This window comes from Papaver somniferum, chromosome 10 (genome assembly GCF_003573695.1).
Source record: "Papaver somniferum cultivar HN1 chromosome 10, ASM357369v1, whole genome shotgun sequence".
NCBI lineage: Eukaryota > Viridiplantae > Streptophyta > Magnoliopsida > Ranunculales > Papaveraceae > Papaver > Papaver somniferum.
In genome coordinates, this window is record NC_039367.1 from 52,930,789 (window position 1) to 52,944,988 (window position 14,200).

Below are 14,200 nucleotides of genomic sequence, written 5' to 3' on the forward strand. Positions count from 1 at the left end.
ATTTCATGAGCCGATTCAATCGAATCGAATCATCTTTGTTTCAATTGTGTCTTGTTTAGTTACATAAGATCTCATAGCAATTGAACAACTCTCTAACTAGTTCATTTGAGTCAATTTAACTAGTTATGGTGAAGAAGAATATGGTTAGATACCACATGTATGAGTCTTAATTACTTAACTTGATTTGTGATTGAATTTCTTAAATATAACAGGTTAGAACCAATTATCAAAGCCATGGATGTTGGTTTTTATTTCCAAAGAATCTTTTTCATACTCTTATGGTAACCATTCTTGGTGTAAATCCTTGTGGAAAAGCTTATTCTTCCTTCTAAGCATATCAAGTCTTGTTTATACAAGTTTGTATTTTAGAAAAGATGATCACATATTGTGTATTGTTACCATGAGATAGTTCTAAACTTTTTAGTAACATGATCTCATGAGAGACTTTCAATGATTGGTTCTTAAATCATATCTCCTTGTAGGATTTCTAAGATCCATTATAAATCCTTCTCTCTGGAGTAAGGTCGCTCTTGTTGTTCTTTCGGGAATGACACCGAATGAGGGAGAGTTCTTTTGAACTTGTGCTTAATGGTATTATCTTGCGGGGTGTGCGGCTGTGGAATTTTATAGGGGTTATCTTGTATCTTAAAACTCCTTGATGAATGCATTTAGCTTCGGCTTTATGATTGCATCTAAATTAAGTTGGCATGTATTTTTTTCTTTTAGTATATGAAATGTCTCTTCTCGGAAATTTCATTAGGATCCCGTTCTTGTACCTTTGCCAATTTTATTGACAAAAAGGGGGAGAATTAATGTGTAGTTCTATTACATATACATATGGTTTTCGGATCATTGTGTAAGGGGGAGTGGTTTCCATGTGAGATGGAGTATTGACTAAGGGGGAGTGATGCATATCACCGTAGTATTATTGTCAAAGTTGTGATACAATAAAACATCGATGCTACGTAATAATACTATGATGGATCTTCAACAAGTATAGGATGAACACATGAAGAGTTGAAGAACCAAGGAAATCAAGATTGTCGTTTTTACTTTTAACAAGTACAAGCCATATGTAAAATGGTTTTGTCACTAAAATTGACAAAGGGGGAGATTGTTAAAGCACTGCTCGGTTGAACCCACTAGCGTTGGTATGTCAAGTTAGTTGTCAATTTCAGTTGCCAAAATGCATTCTTGATTTAGCATACTAAAGATAGTTTCGGACTAGATTAGGTCTAAGAAGTTGAATCGAAGCTATCCTTAAAGGTTGAAGATTGAAGATTGAAAGACTACAAGAAGACATCAACAAGTACTTCATCAACAAAGGTATGTGATTGATTTCATTTGGATTCTTATTCAATTCTACCTTTCTAATCTATCAAGATTAATGCTCACACCATGGAACAATTCCAATGATGGTAAATGTACATTTATGTATATATACTTGAGGTTATTTGATTCATGACCTTGGAGACAATAACCTTTATCCTTATAAATATTAGTGAATGAGCTTATGAATCCAACGAGCCAGGAATCACTCAATTCCGAGTTATAACGATGAAGTTATGAGTGATTTATTAAAGTAACAATTATAAGTGTTGCTGTGATTGTTACAGTTCGTTAGTAGGAAACAATTCATGGGCTGTTTGGAACAGTTCACGGACTTGGGCCCAATTACGTGACTAAAAGGCATTTTTGGTCAAATTGGTGATGTTTCCTTATCTAGGTAAGATGGCTATTGGTCCAGACATTTTTGATTGCCATATTAAAGTGTTTGTGATTCCTTCCTAATTTAATTTGTGATTTATTCACAAAAATACAAGGGCTATTTTGTGTTTCCTCCCCTCCCAAGATCGCTAATTAGCGTTTCCTCCCCAAAAAGATTAAAATTAGTGTTTCCTCCCATCGTTAGTTTTTCCATCCATTGCTCTGTTAGCTGAGTCACCAGTCGTGTATGCGTGTCAAAGACATAAAATTTTATGGTGAACTACCTAAAATACCCTCATCTTCTTCCCCAAAACTTTTGATTCCTTTCATTTCCTTTGTTCTGTAATTTCTCTTTTATTTCATTTCTTTGTTCGCTTGGTGAAGCAGATGCTCCTGCTCTAAACACCCAATATTGTTTGATAAAATCATCACCATCTACATAGCCAATCTCAAATAAGTTCATAGACCCAAATTCAAAGATCGGGTTTCTGTTTTCTCCACTTCATTCAATAATCAATTTATTATTCGATTAAGTCTCTCTTTAATCAAATCAAACACTGTTTGAATTATATTCAAGTGAAGCTCCTGTTATTGTTCCATAAAAACCAGGTAATAAGCTTCTTTGAAGCCATTATTAACTTCCATTATGGAAGACACGCCCAAGTGGGTTCTGCCTAGAATGGATCTTGATTAAATGGTGATTGACGGTAACCATAGATTTGAGGATTTCTGGATGTGACTGAAATTGGGTTTCGTTCAAAGTACTCAACGAAGAAAAAATGGACAGCCGGTGGTAGTGATGGAATTCTTTTTTCGGCTAAAATAGGTTTCTTATATGTACTGAAATTGAGTCGAAGCAATAGATGGAGCTGTTGATGCCTTGATGAACAAAAATTGGTGATGTTGCCGAGATTCATATGGTTCAGAATAGAAATTGATGTTATGGTTGCATTTGGGAAAGAATTGATTTTGGAAATTAAGGTTTGTTGGTGTTTATTGAATTGGGTATAACCCATTTGCAGAACTGGTGCAGGGAAGATGGAGAAGGGTCTGTATGTTAACTGGAATTGGGAGAAGGATCTCTCAGTAACTGAAACCAATTTGCTATCTGAGCCTCCCTTCCTTTGTTGTAAATTAGGGTTAGGGTTTCTAAGTAAAGGTTAGAAACGATCCCTTCATTATTGGAATATTTAATTTTGGTAAAGAAAACAATTAAAAGGGACTTAGAAGAGAAATTGATTGGATCAGCGGGAGTTGTTTCTTTAATTGAGTTTTTGGTTGAGTCCCTTATGAAGAAGGGAATGATCTTCCATGGATTTACTGAAGAAGATAAGGGTATTTCGGGAAGTATATGTGACACGTGTATATTTTTACCACGCGTACAGTAGTGGTGACTCGGCTAATTGGAAATTGGATGGAAAAAATAACGATGGGAGGAAACACTAATTTTAATCTTCTTGGGGAGGAAACGCTAATTAGCGATCTTGGGAGGGGAAGAAACGCAAAATAGGCCAAAATACAATTTTCTAAATTAATTATTTATTTAATAATTTTTGCAAGAGTTGTAACTTAGGAAAGACTCCCTTTTTTAGGAGAGTCTTGAAAAAGGAAAAATACCTTTTCTTAGCTTCCAAGCTATTATAAATAAGGAGTTCGTGAGTTTACATGTTTTTCATCCCTTTGGAAAATTGGCATAAGCTCTGCAGGTTGTTTTCCACGTCTTCCGTTCTTCGTGAACGAGAGTGACATAAAAGTCTTTGTATTAGGGATCACAAAGCCATGTTGGATTTAATCTTCGTGATTGATCATACAACTTGTAATCTAGGTTTTTCACCTCTTGTCTATTCTAAGGTTTTCTCTTCTGATATAAAACCATTCAAGAGTTGTTGATCATAAACCCTAGGTTTTGATAGATTTCAGTTTCCGATCGTATACCAACTCTTGTTAGTCGAAATCGGAGACTAGAAAGAAAAACTTCTATTGAGGCATCTCGTAAAAATCCTTGAGAAGTTTGAAACAAGATATATCTAGATTTATTCTAGTTGTTCTTGTTGTAGAATTATTAGTATTTTCTTAACTTGGAAATTGATCTTTGGAATCACCTAAGTTTACTTACGGAAATCAGGTTCACGGACTCCTTGTGTGTACGCATACTGATTGTAAGTTAAAACCCTAATCTACAAGTTTGTTTTGATATTACTTTTACCTAGTATTTGTTTTTATCAAAATAAACACAAGATTTCCAAAACCTTGATTTACATCTAAAGGGAAATCAAACCGGTGTTTTGTGCAAGCAAAATATCGAATCGTATCAATCGTGGTGGTGTATCTTCTAAAGAGAACCTTGGGTTCTGCTAGAAGATTTGTGTGAATAATTTCTAAAAAGAATCGGTATTCTGCTAGGAGTTCTACAAGTGCTGAAGAAGGTATTACATCTAGTCCGAATAGGTAGTAGCAAATTGGTGTAACAGCTTATTATCAGTGAGTGTTTATTCTGGACTAGGTCCCGGGGTTTTTCTGCATTTGCAGTTTCCTGTTAACAAAATTCTGGTGTCTGTGTTATTTCTTTTCCGTATTATATTTTATTTATATAATAAAAATATCACAGGTTGTACGTTAAGATCAATCAGTTCTTGTATCCGGTCTTAGGGTTGTTGAGTGAATTGATTGACACTTGAACATTGGTCTTTGGTATCGTTCAAGTTAATCCTCTTATATTCAATCGGGCTCGCAAATCCCTATTTGCTGATTGCGTATTGAATCAAGAGATAGAGATATAAAACTCTTTGATATACTTTTTATAGATTGAGTCTAACTGTCTAGTTGATTATCTTGAAAGTATATTGGAGTTTTTCTATTCAGATTGCCAAACGAAATATTGGGTGGTGTTGTTATTCCCCCGCTTTTTCACTTTCTATAACGATAAAATTCATATGAGTGACTATAATGCTAAATTGCTAAATACAAGTTCGCTACAAAATGTTGTACCTAGTAAGGATACGTCAACATGAAAATCACCTCTGGAACTTGTGAAAACATAAATTTGTTGCATCTCATATAACTAATTCTGGTATTTCAGGAATCGAACTTATATGTAGAAATCAACAGGTACTTACAATGGAGTAGGATGCCATCCAGAACAATTAGAGGAAAAATGTTGGAAGTTAAACCAAGATATGGTGAAGTTTGGCTTTGGATCTACTACTGTTGTCGACGAAGTATGAAGAAGACAATATGGATCAAAAGTGTTGTTGACACGATGGATTTACTTTGGACATCAAGTTAACTTGAGAAGCAAGTTGGTCCAATTGTCGGTTTTAGAGTTTTACTTTGTTTAAAAGTTCTTTGTATTTCTAGAAGAGTCTTTGTTAGAGTTTGGTCTTTGTTAGGAAAGTTTATTTGAGTGATCGTCAAGTTTGTGAAACTATAAGTAGTCTGTTGAGCCATGAGAATTGTACACCGGAGTATTATGAATGTAGTCTTTTTTCCTTTCGCGTTTGTGTTCTCTTCTCTCTTGTCTCGATCCTACATTTGGTATCAGAGCAAGGTGAGAGGGACAAAGGAGAGGGAAAAAGAGTTAGAGAAGATTCATAAGTTTTTTGGTGATAGAGAATTATTTTTCATTAAAAGAAGAAGTTGTGCGAAGTTCTGATGTTTTAAAAATTTGGAGTTTGTCAAGTTTGGTTAGGGTTTGGAGCAAACAAAGAAGATTAGGTGGTTTCTGCTCATTGTCGTAAAAAAATGGTCCAGTTTTCGGTTGTTGCTTCTTAGCATGGTTCGGTGGCGGTGAAGATGTGTTGTTGCTCTTTGTTTGGGTTCATGAATTGTTGAGACAAACAAGAAGAAGAAAAAAGTGGTAAAGTACGGTGTTTTTGGCTGATTTTGGAGACACAATAAAATACAGTTTTTCGAGTATGGTTGGATATAGAAGTGGAGATAAACAAGGAAGGTTGGTACGACTTAGACGGAATTGTTGGTGATATTTGATCAAGCAAATATATGAATAAGAACTGAAGAGTTGTTGTTGTTTCCAGAGAAATAATAAGTTTGGTGTTGTCGTGGGTGTTTAAAAAAGAAGATTGTTACCACCATGGTTTGTTTGATTAGTTACGGAGATTAATAGTTTACTTTAAAAAAGAGTCAGGAAAACAAGGTATTTGAAAAGAGAACTGAGATGAGTTAGCTGCTTCGTTTGAGGTGATGATGCTTAATGCGAGAAGAGGATTAGGTGAGAACCAGGTGTTGTTGCTGGCTAAAAAAATTGATTGGTTTACAGTGATTTTTGCTGGAAAGAAGGCGCAAGAATGAAGGAAAATTGTCGGTGCTGCCATATCATGTTGGCTGTTTACCAAAAGTTTGAAGGGGTATTCGTTTGCAAATAAGAAAGAAAGTTTGGATAGGAGGTGTTACTATCATCGATTAAATTGAAGATTGTTTATCGAGAAAAATCAGGTTGAAGACTGATCCTGATAGCAACAGTAGTGATGAGGTTGTTGATGCTGTTAACAAATTTGGAACTGTGGTGTAGTATGACTTTTGGTTGTTCGAAGCAAAAAGAAGACAGGAAGCAGAGTGTGAATGGATTCAAGGCCATGACAGTCTGTGAGCATGAGATGGTTGTCCAGAGATGGTGTTGTTACTGTTGCTGCATACAGTAGTGGCTGGATGGTAAGAGTTTGAAGAAGTTTGGAGTGCGAGAAGAAATTGGAGATGATGATGCAGAGAAGTTAAGGTTTTGTTAAAGATGATGTTCCGCTGCGATGAAGAAGAATGTGAAGGAAAAAAAAAGTTTGCGATGATTGCTATGGTATGATAGCAGTACGAAGCGAGTGTTTGATGATTACTGTTAAGTGAAACAAGAAGATTGATTTGTTAGCTGAGTTGCAGTTAGTGCTACAGTTTTTGAATTGAGTTTGCTGATTGGATAATAATAACGGAATTCCGGTATGATCATGAAATTGGGTTAGCTATAATTGAGTATCAAGGAGTAATGGTTTGTTGGTGGTATCTTTGAAAATGAGAAAAGACAAGAACGTGCTACTGACACTATTGGTAATTCTAATAGTGTTGTATGTTGATGTTGATCAATGGAAGAAGAGGAATAGAAGATGAGAAAAGATAAGGACGTGTTGACGTTGATTTATGGAAGAAGCTGAGGAGTAGAAGAGGATTACGGAATTCTCGTTGAATGATGGAAGAAGCTGAGGATGATTGGAAGAATGTGTGAAACAAGGTATTGATTATGTTTGTGTTTTTGGTAAAGAATCTTTGGGTGAGTGGTTGATTTAATGGGTTAAGTTATGGATTCGAAATAAACGCAAAAGAAGATCAAAGTTGGTATTGCAGATGGGAAATCCTGGTACAGTTTGATTAAGTTGATCGAATTCAGAGACTTAGAATGACAAGGAACGTTGGGTGGATATGTTTGAGCTTAAAGGAGGATGTTGAAGTTTAAGCTCAAACATGTTGGTGTCCAAAAAACGGTTGAAGAGTTTGTGGCAGAAACTGGGAATACCTGACAAAGTGTGGCAGACTTTGTAAAGAAAGGTTATAGCTTGTGGAAAAAGGGTAACAAGAGAAAGATTGTGAGAGAATCTTGAAAAGTAAAGAAGTCTGAAGGTTTCGCAATAATAGCATGAATAAGAGAAGAAGAAACAAAAGTAAGGTTGTGAAGAAAGAGAAGTAATCACCAGGAGGTGATGAGAGAGTGAAGAGAAAAGACATCACAAGGGTGTGATCGTGAGAAGTGAAACAATCCTAGTGTGGGATTTGAATATAGAAGAGAAGAAATTTCAGTATGGAATTTGGGAAGTGAAGAAAACAATAGTGGGTGAAAATCCCATGAGTTGTAGAGAACAACAATAGTGGGTTAAAACCTCATGAGTTATGGAGAACATCACAACAACGGAAAGTTGTAATCGTGGAGATAAAGCAAGATGTGCTAAAGAAGAGAAAGGATGCCAATGTTACCAGAAAATATCCAAAAATCGGGTTAGATGGATCATGGCAATAGTGACAAAGAGAAAAGTTGTTAGAGACTGAAATGATACAGGGAAATAATAGAAAATCAGGTTAGATGGATCATGGAAGTAGTGACAAAGAGTGAAGTAGGTAAATAAGAGATGAGGTTGAGCTACAATGCTCAGTGAAGAAAGTATAAGATGAACTACAATGCTCGGTGATGAGTTACAAAATTTTTTGTTTCAAGGGAGGATGTTGGAAGTTAAACCAAGATATGGTGAAGTTTGGTTTTGGATCAACTACTGTTGTTGACGAAGTATGAAGAAGGCACTATGGATCAACAAGTGTTGTTGACACGATGGATTTAGTTTGAACATCAAGTTAATTTGAGAAGCAAGTTGGGCCGGCTGCCGGTTTTAGAGTTTTACTTTGTTTAGCAGTTCTTTGTGTTTCTAGAAGAGTCTTTGTTAGAGTTTGGTCTTTGTTAGGAAAGTTTATTCGAGCGATCGTCAAGTTTGTGAAACTATAAGTAGGCTATTGGGCCATGAGAATTGTACACCGAATTATTATCAATGTAGTCTTTTGTTGCTTTCGCGTTTGTGCTCTCCTCTCTCTTGTCTCGATCCTGTACAAAATCTCTTTTGAAAGTTGTTTTTTGGGCAAGAGAAAAAGACTTGCAAACGTCCAACTAAAAGGGGATAATCTAGCCAATGTCGCTGTAATATAGTGGTAAAGTCATTGGGTGATGATACCAGTGATTCTGAATTGGAAACTTGTCAACACCAATTCTTTAGTGATCAAAAAAAAAATCAATTGAAAGGAAGAAAAAAAAGAAAAAATTATCTAAACATCGTGAATGCTCTGAATGGGGAGTCCACATGATGTGCAGTGGGCAACCTACGATATTATTGATTCTTATACTAGTTCAAATGACCAGAGAGATGCAAACAATGCATCAGACTATTGCTAAGTGAAAAAGCGGGGGTCTAACAACACCACCCAATATTTCACTTAGCAATCTGTATGGACAAACTCCAATATACTTTTTATGAGAATCAACTAAACAGTTAGACTCAATCAATAAAATATATATCAAAGAGTTTATATCTCAATCTCTCGATTTGATCTTTACTCAAGCAAAAGGAAATCTGCGAGTCTTTATCAAAGGTTAAAGGAGAATCGACTATAGCGAGCGCACTAGTATTACACAGACATGTGGGGATTAGTTTTGCACAATGCTAGATGTCTCCTTTATATAGCCTTCAAATCAGGGTTTTGCCTTAGTTACAAAGCAATCCGTATTCACCGTTAGATGAAACAAGATTTAGATTCAAGCTAATATTTCTCAACCGTTAGATCGAAAACTTAGCTTGTCACACACACTTGGGTAGACGTTTACTGGGTTTGTGAAAACCATGCCCAAACATGTACGTGTATGTTGGTTCAACATAGTAACCCAAAAGGTTAACCATATGAGCAATTCATATTAACCTAGTTCTTCTTCACCATAACTAGTTCAATTGACTCAAATGAACTAGTTAGAGAGTTGTTCAATTGCTATGAGATCTTATGTAACTACACAAGACACAATTAAAACAACGATGATTCGGTTCGATGGATCGGCTCATGAACTTTATAGCCACGGTTTGCATAAAGCATTCCTTAGTAATTTAAGTTTCATGTTTAGAGCACATCTTTAGATCATAACCACTTAAGCTCACAAACAAGTTCGCGGACTTAAGGCAACCGGTAGAGTTTTCCAAACTCAGCAGAAAATCTCGGCAAAGAGACTTCCGCCAGTTCGCGGACTAAACTCACAAACGAGTTTTTGGAAAATCCCAGCAGAAATTCTCTGTAAGAGAACTTCCGTCAGTTCGCGGACTTGGAAAAGCCAATTCCTCTGGTTTCTCTCAATCAACAAAGTTCAAAAACTTCGGATTAAGAAATACATGGTTATGTAATCTAAACTCTCATTCCAATCATTGAGACATTCTCAGAGGACGTTATATAGCCGTTATTCACAGACCGTTTCACGTCAGAGCAATTCTCAAAGTAATTGAAACTTTTCATGACTTCCGTCACTAGGTGAAGATAAACTTGATCAAAGCAAAACGCTTTACCAACACACGATTTCGAGAAAAAGATAAGTAGTGAATACTCAGCTCGAAATGTCAAATGTGTATGATCCAGTCTATATAGCATACGACTTTTTATCTCATAAGAAGTAGGAGACAAAATAGATAGACTTTTGAGTAATAGATAAGTTCAAGTCTCCACATACCTTTTTGTTGATGAAGTTCCACGGTTCCTTGAGTAGATCTTCGTCGTTGTATGATGAATCGCCATGAAGTCCTTGAGCTCAACTGCACTTTTCTATCCTAGTCCGAGACTTAGCTCTAATAGACTAGAAATCAAGACTCATAGTTTTGATCACTAACATTGACAAACATGCTTGATATAGCAACGCATGCGAGGTCGACCGAGCTATGCTCTAACAATATCCCCCTTTGTCAATTTTAGTGACAAAACTATTAATACATATGGAATACAAAAAAGATAAACTTTAGTGGCTCCTATTCGATAGTCTAATCTTCAACGTTCCTTGAAATATTCATCCTTCCAAGTACTCCAATGATCCCAAAGGTTGTAAGTTTAGCACCACCGTTGTTGAAGATCCGTAGCTATAACAATGAGAGAAATCGATATTCTCGATCATTATTATGCAGTGTCATGGTATCATTATTTAACATCAAATCCAATTGCATCACGACTTTAACAACAATACTATGGTGATATGTATCACTCCCCCTTAGTCAATACTCCATCTCGATCATGGAAACCACTCCCCCTTACACGATGATCCGAAAATCATATGTATTTGTAGTGTGAACTACATTATTTCGCCCCCTTTTTGTCAATAAAATTGGCAAAGGTAAAAGAACGGGATCATAATGAAATTTCCACAAGAGACATTTCATAGACTAAAAGAAAAAATACATACCAACTTAATTTAGATACAATCATAAAGCCGAAGCTAAATGTATTCATCAAGGAGTTTTAAGATACAAGATAACCCCTATAAAATTCCACATCCGCACACCTCGCAAGATATTACCATTAAGCACAAGTTCAAAAGAACTCTCCCCCATTTGATGTCATTCCCGAAAGAACAACAAGAGCGACCTTAATTTCGAAAGAAAAGAAGGATTTTTTAATTGGACACCAAAAACCATGAAAATGATTTTCTATATCCAAAACTCAACCAAATTAATCACAAGTAAACCCATGATTAATTTAATCGGAATACACAACTAAATCAAACCACAAAAGTGATCAATTTAATTGATTGTGCTCAACATAAGAAAACTCACGGATCTACGACTAAGATAACCACACGGAGATGACTACCTTAATCGTTCAAATACTCAACATAAGGAAAACCTTACGGAATATACGACTACATCAACCAATAGAACATGATTAGTATAGCCGTTCATATACTCAACACATGAACTTGTGGAATATATGAAAAACTCAACTAGATTAATTACAAGAGAACCTATAATTAATCTAATTGGAATACACAACCAAACTAATCACCGAAGCAATAAATTTAATTGTCAAAAGATTTTGCTCGACAAAAGAAGACTTTCGGAGCAAATAACTAAATAACCAATCAAGATGATTAATTTAGTTCAAGAATGCTCAACATATAGCATCTCATGGAACAACCAACAAGGCTAGTATTAATCGACATAGTTGTAAGGTGCTCAACATAAGATTGATAGGATTCGGAGATGCCTATATAAATAACCGCAATCGCACGGTGTCTAACTAGCAGACAGAGGCAAGTACGGGTCGTTCCCACGAGGAGCGGTGGAAATACCGTAAACAATATCTCTAATAAATTAACCAGCAATGATATTTTCGGATATTTATAATTGAAAACGAAATAATAAAATTAAATTAATAAAATGAACGCAGTGAGAGAGCCGGTAACCAGGGTTTAACGTATCCACCACTATTTCTATTCAAATACTGAAATGAAACATAATTCATGAATTATTTATTGTTCGTTCTATTGACATCACCTATTATGTATATTAGAGTCGCAAATATCACTGGGACGCCCTAAGCATGGCACATCAAAAGACTAAACCAAAGCATGCACCATCAAATTGCATTAGCGAGGAATTTATACGAAACTAAATACAGGTTCTCAAATAATACCTGGCTATTCTAAGCATACCTCATCAAAGGATTTAACCCAAGCATGAAATATCAAATAAGTAGACAAATATATTTTCGATCCTAACAATTATGCACAAAGGTTATACGAAACCGGTGAAGCAACAACTCATTATCATTAAATCAATATATAAAATCATGGAATTATTTATTCAAATCAAAATGGTCTATTGCTATATAATGCAATCAATCAAAAATGGCCTAATACCCAAAGTGGTTTCATCCAATAAACCCTAGTTACGATAAAAATAACAAGACATGGCTTTCTCAAAAGCCATAAATAAATCAAAAGAAAACTCGCTAATCACAAACGAAAATGGGAGGAATAAAACTTCAAACCCCACTAGCTCTGTCGCCGTCGGCCTCCTCCTTTCTCCTTCTCAAGATTCTGTTCTTCGGCTCCCTGTAACGGCGTCCGTCGCCTCCCCAAAACCGGCCTCCTCCCTCTGTCAATTCCTGTCGATATATCTGCTAGTTAGGGGTGTGCAACGGACGGACGGTTGCGGATTAGGGGTCACCCGCAACCAAACCGTCAAAGCTGCGGATTTGAAAAATCAAACCGTGACCGGCCCAATCATCCGCGGATCCGCGGATTGTGCGGTCCGGTTGCGGATTAACCGCGGATTAGGGATAAAAAAAAAAAAAAAAGAGATCTGGGCCTGTCTTTGGCATCGTGTTTTTAGTTGGTAGTCGTTACTACCGTTGCGTAAAGCCTAGTGGAAGCTCATTTAAGGTTTTACTTTACTATTGAATTGAATTGGAAGCCTAGTGGAAGCCCATTTAAGCCTAGTGGAAGCCAATGCTATTGAATTGGGGTTTGGGCCTGTCTTATGTTATAAGGTTTTACTTTACTAACCTACGGTGCGGGTAATCCGCGGTTTTCAATATTCAACCGCACCCAAACCGCTAAAACGTGCGGATTTGAGAATCCCACCCGTATCCGGCCCATACGTTTTGCGGTTTGGGTGAAATCCGCAATTTTGCGGACGGATACGGGTCAAATCCGCGGTTCCGGTTTTTATGCTCACCCCTACTGCTAGTCTTGCGAGGGTTTCGAGTGAGACCAAACATACAATTCCTAAGGCCCAGCCCAACCAGCGACAGTATAGGTCAACAAATGGCCCAACTTCCAAATCCAACTCCTTTCTCTACTCCGGTCACACCACCAGTTTCGGTCTTCTCTGCTCCTGGCCGTTTCACAACTTTCCCTCGCCGACTGCACACAGCTTAACCACGACACCAAGTCATGATCCTTGTTCACACAGCGCTTCTTTGAGAGACAAAATCCATCGCTGCCACAATCAGCCAACACCAGAATAAGCTCAAAACCATCTCCACTAGTTTTGTATACCGGCATCTCAGCAGCCACCAACTTCCGTTCACAGCACCATTTACATCGCTATGGCAACACATGCCATCTTCCCTGACATCTTCGTTCCTTTTCTTCTTGCACTCATCTCGAGATCTTCACTGTCCATCTAGCCATTACTTCAGCCATCATACCCAGCAGATCAATAAACCCCACAGAAGAAGCTAGCTCTGCTGCCAATCGATTACCACCAATAAAATCGAATCCATCTCCATTCATGGCCTTAACTTCTGCAACATGTCCTGCAGATGATCGAAAAATACTCACCAGGATCCATCAAGAACATTTGATAAACCATCTCTACTAATTGATGCTGCTCATCTCGGAGAAGGAGCTCAGACACCATTGGCAACATTCTTTAACAGTTCAACTCCATCGGCATAAAGATAAAGAAGAAACCACTCTCTCTTTTGCTGGCCAGCTCCTTTCTAATTCAGGTGAAGTGCAAATTTTGTCCTTTCAAAATCACGCCACAGCTCCAGCTTCATAGCTTCTTTCCATATGGTCACCACCTCCGTTTGCAGACCAACTAAGCACACCCATCAGCTCCTTCTCTATCCGTTGTATCTGCCCATCGTCATTCCTATGTGAATTCAATCTCCCACCATGAAGTAGAAGACGCAACAGCTTGGACCCTTTCTGTGATGAGAAACTCCACTTCTAAGAAATGAGACGGAGTTTCATTTTATTTTGATATAAGATAGTGCCTGAATATTATAAACAATAGGTGTTGGAAACCACGTCCACTGTTTAGGTATCACATGCTTGATTAGACAAAGAAAATTCATTGTCTTCTCTTGACTTCTTGGCCATGATGTGGCTTTGGTGATTCCACCAACTTAATCAGGTATCATGGCAAACCACCAGTGATCATGCCATGTCTCTTCGGTACTTTCTCGCCACTGACGGCATTTT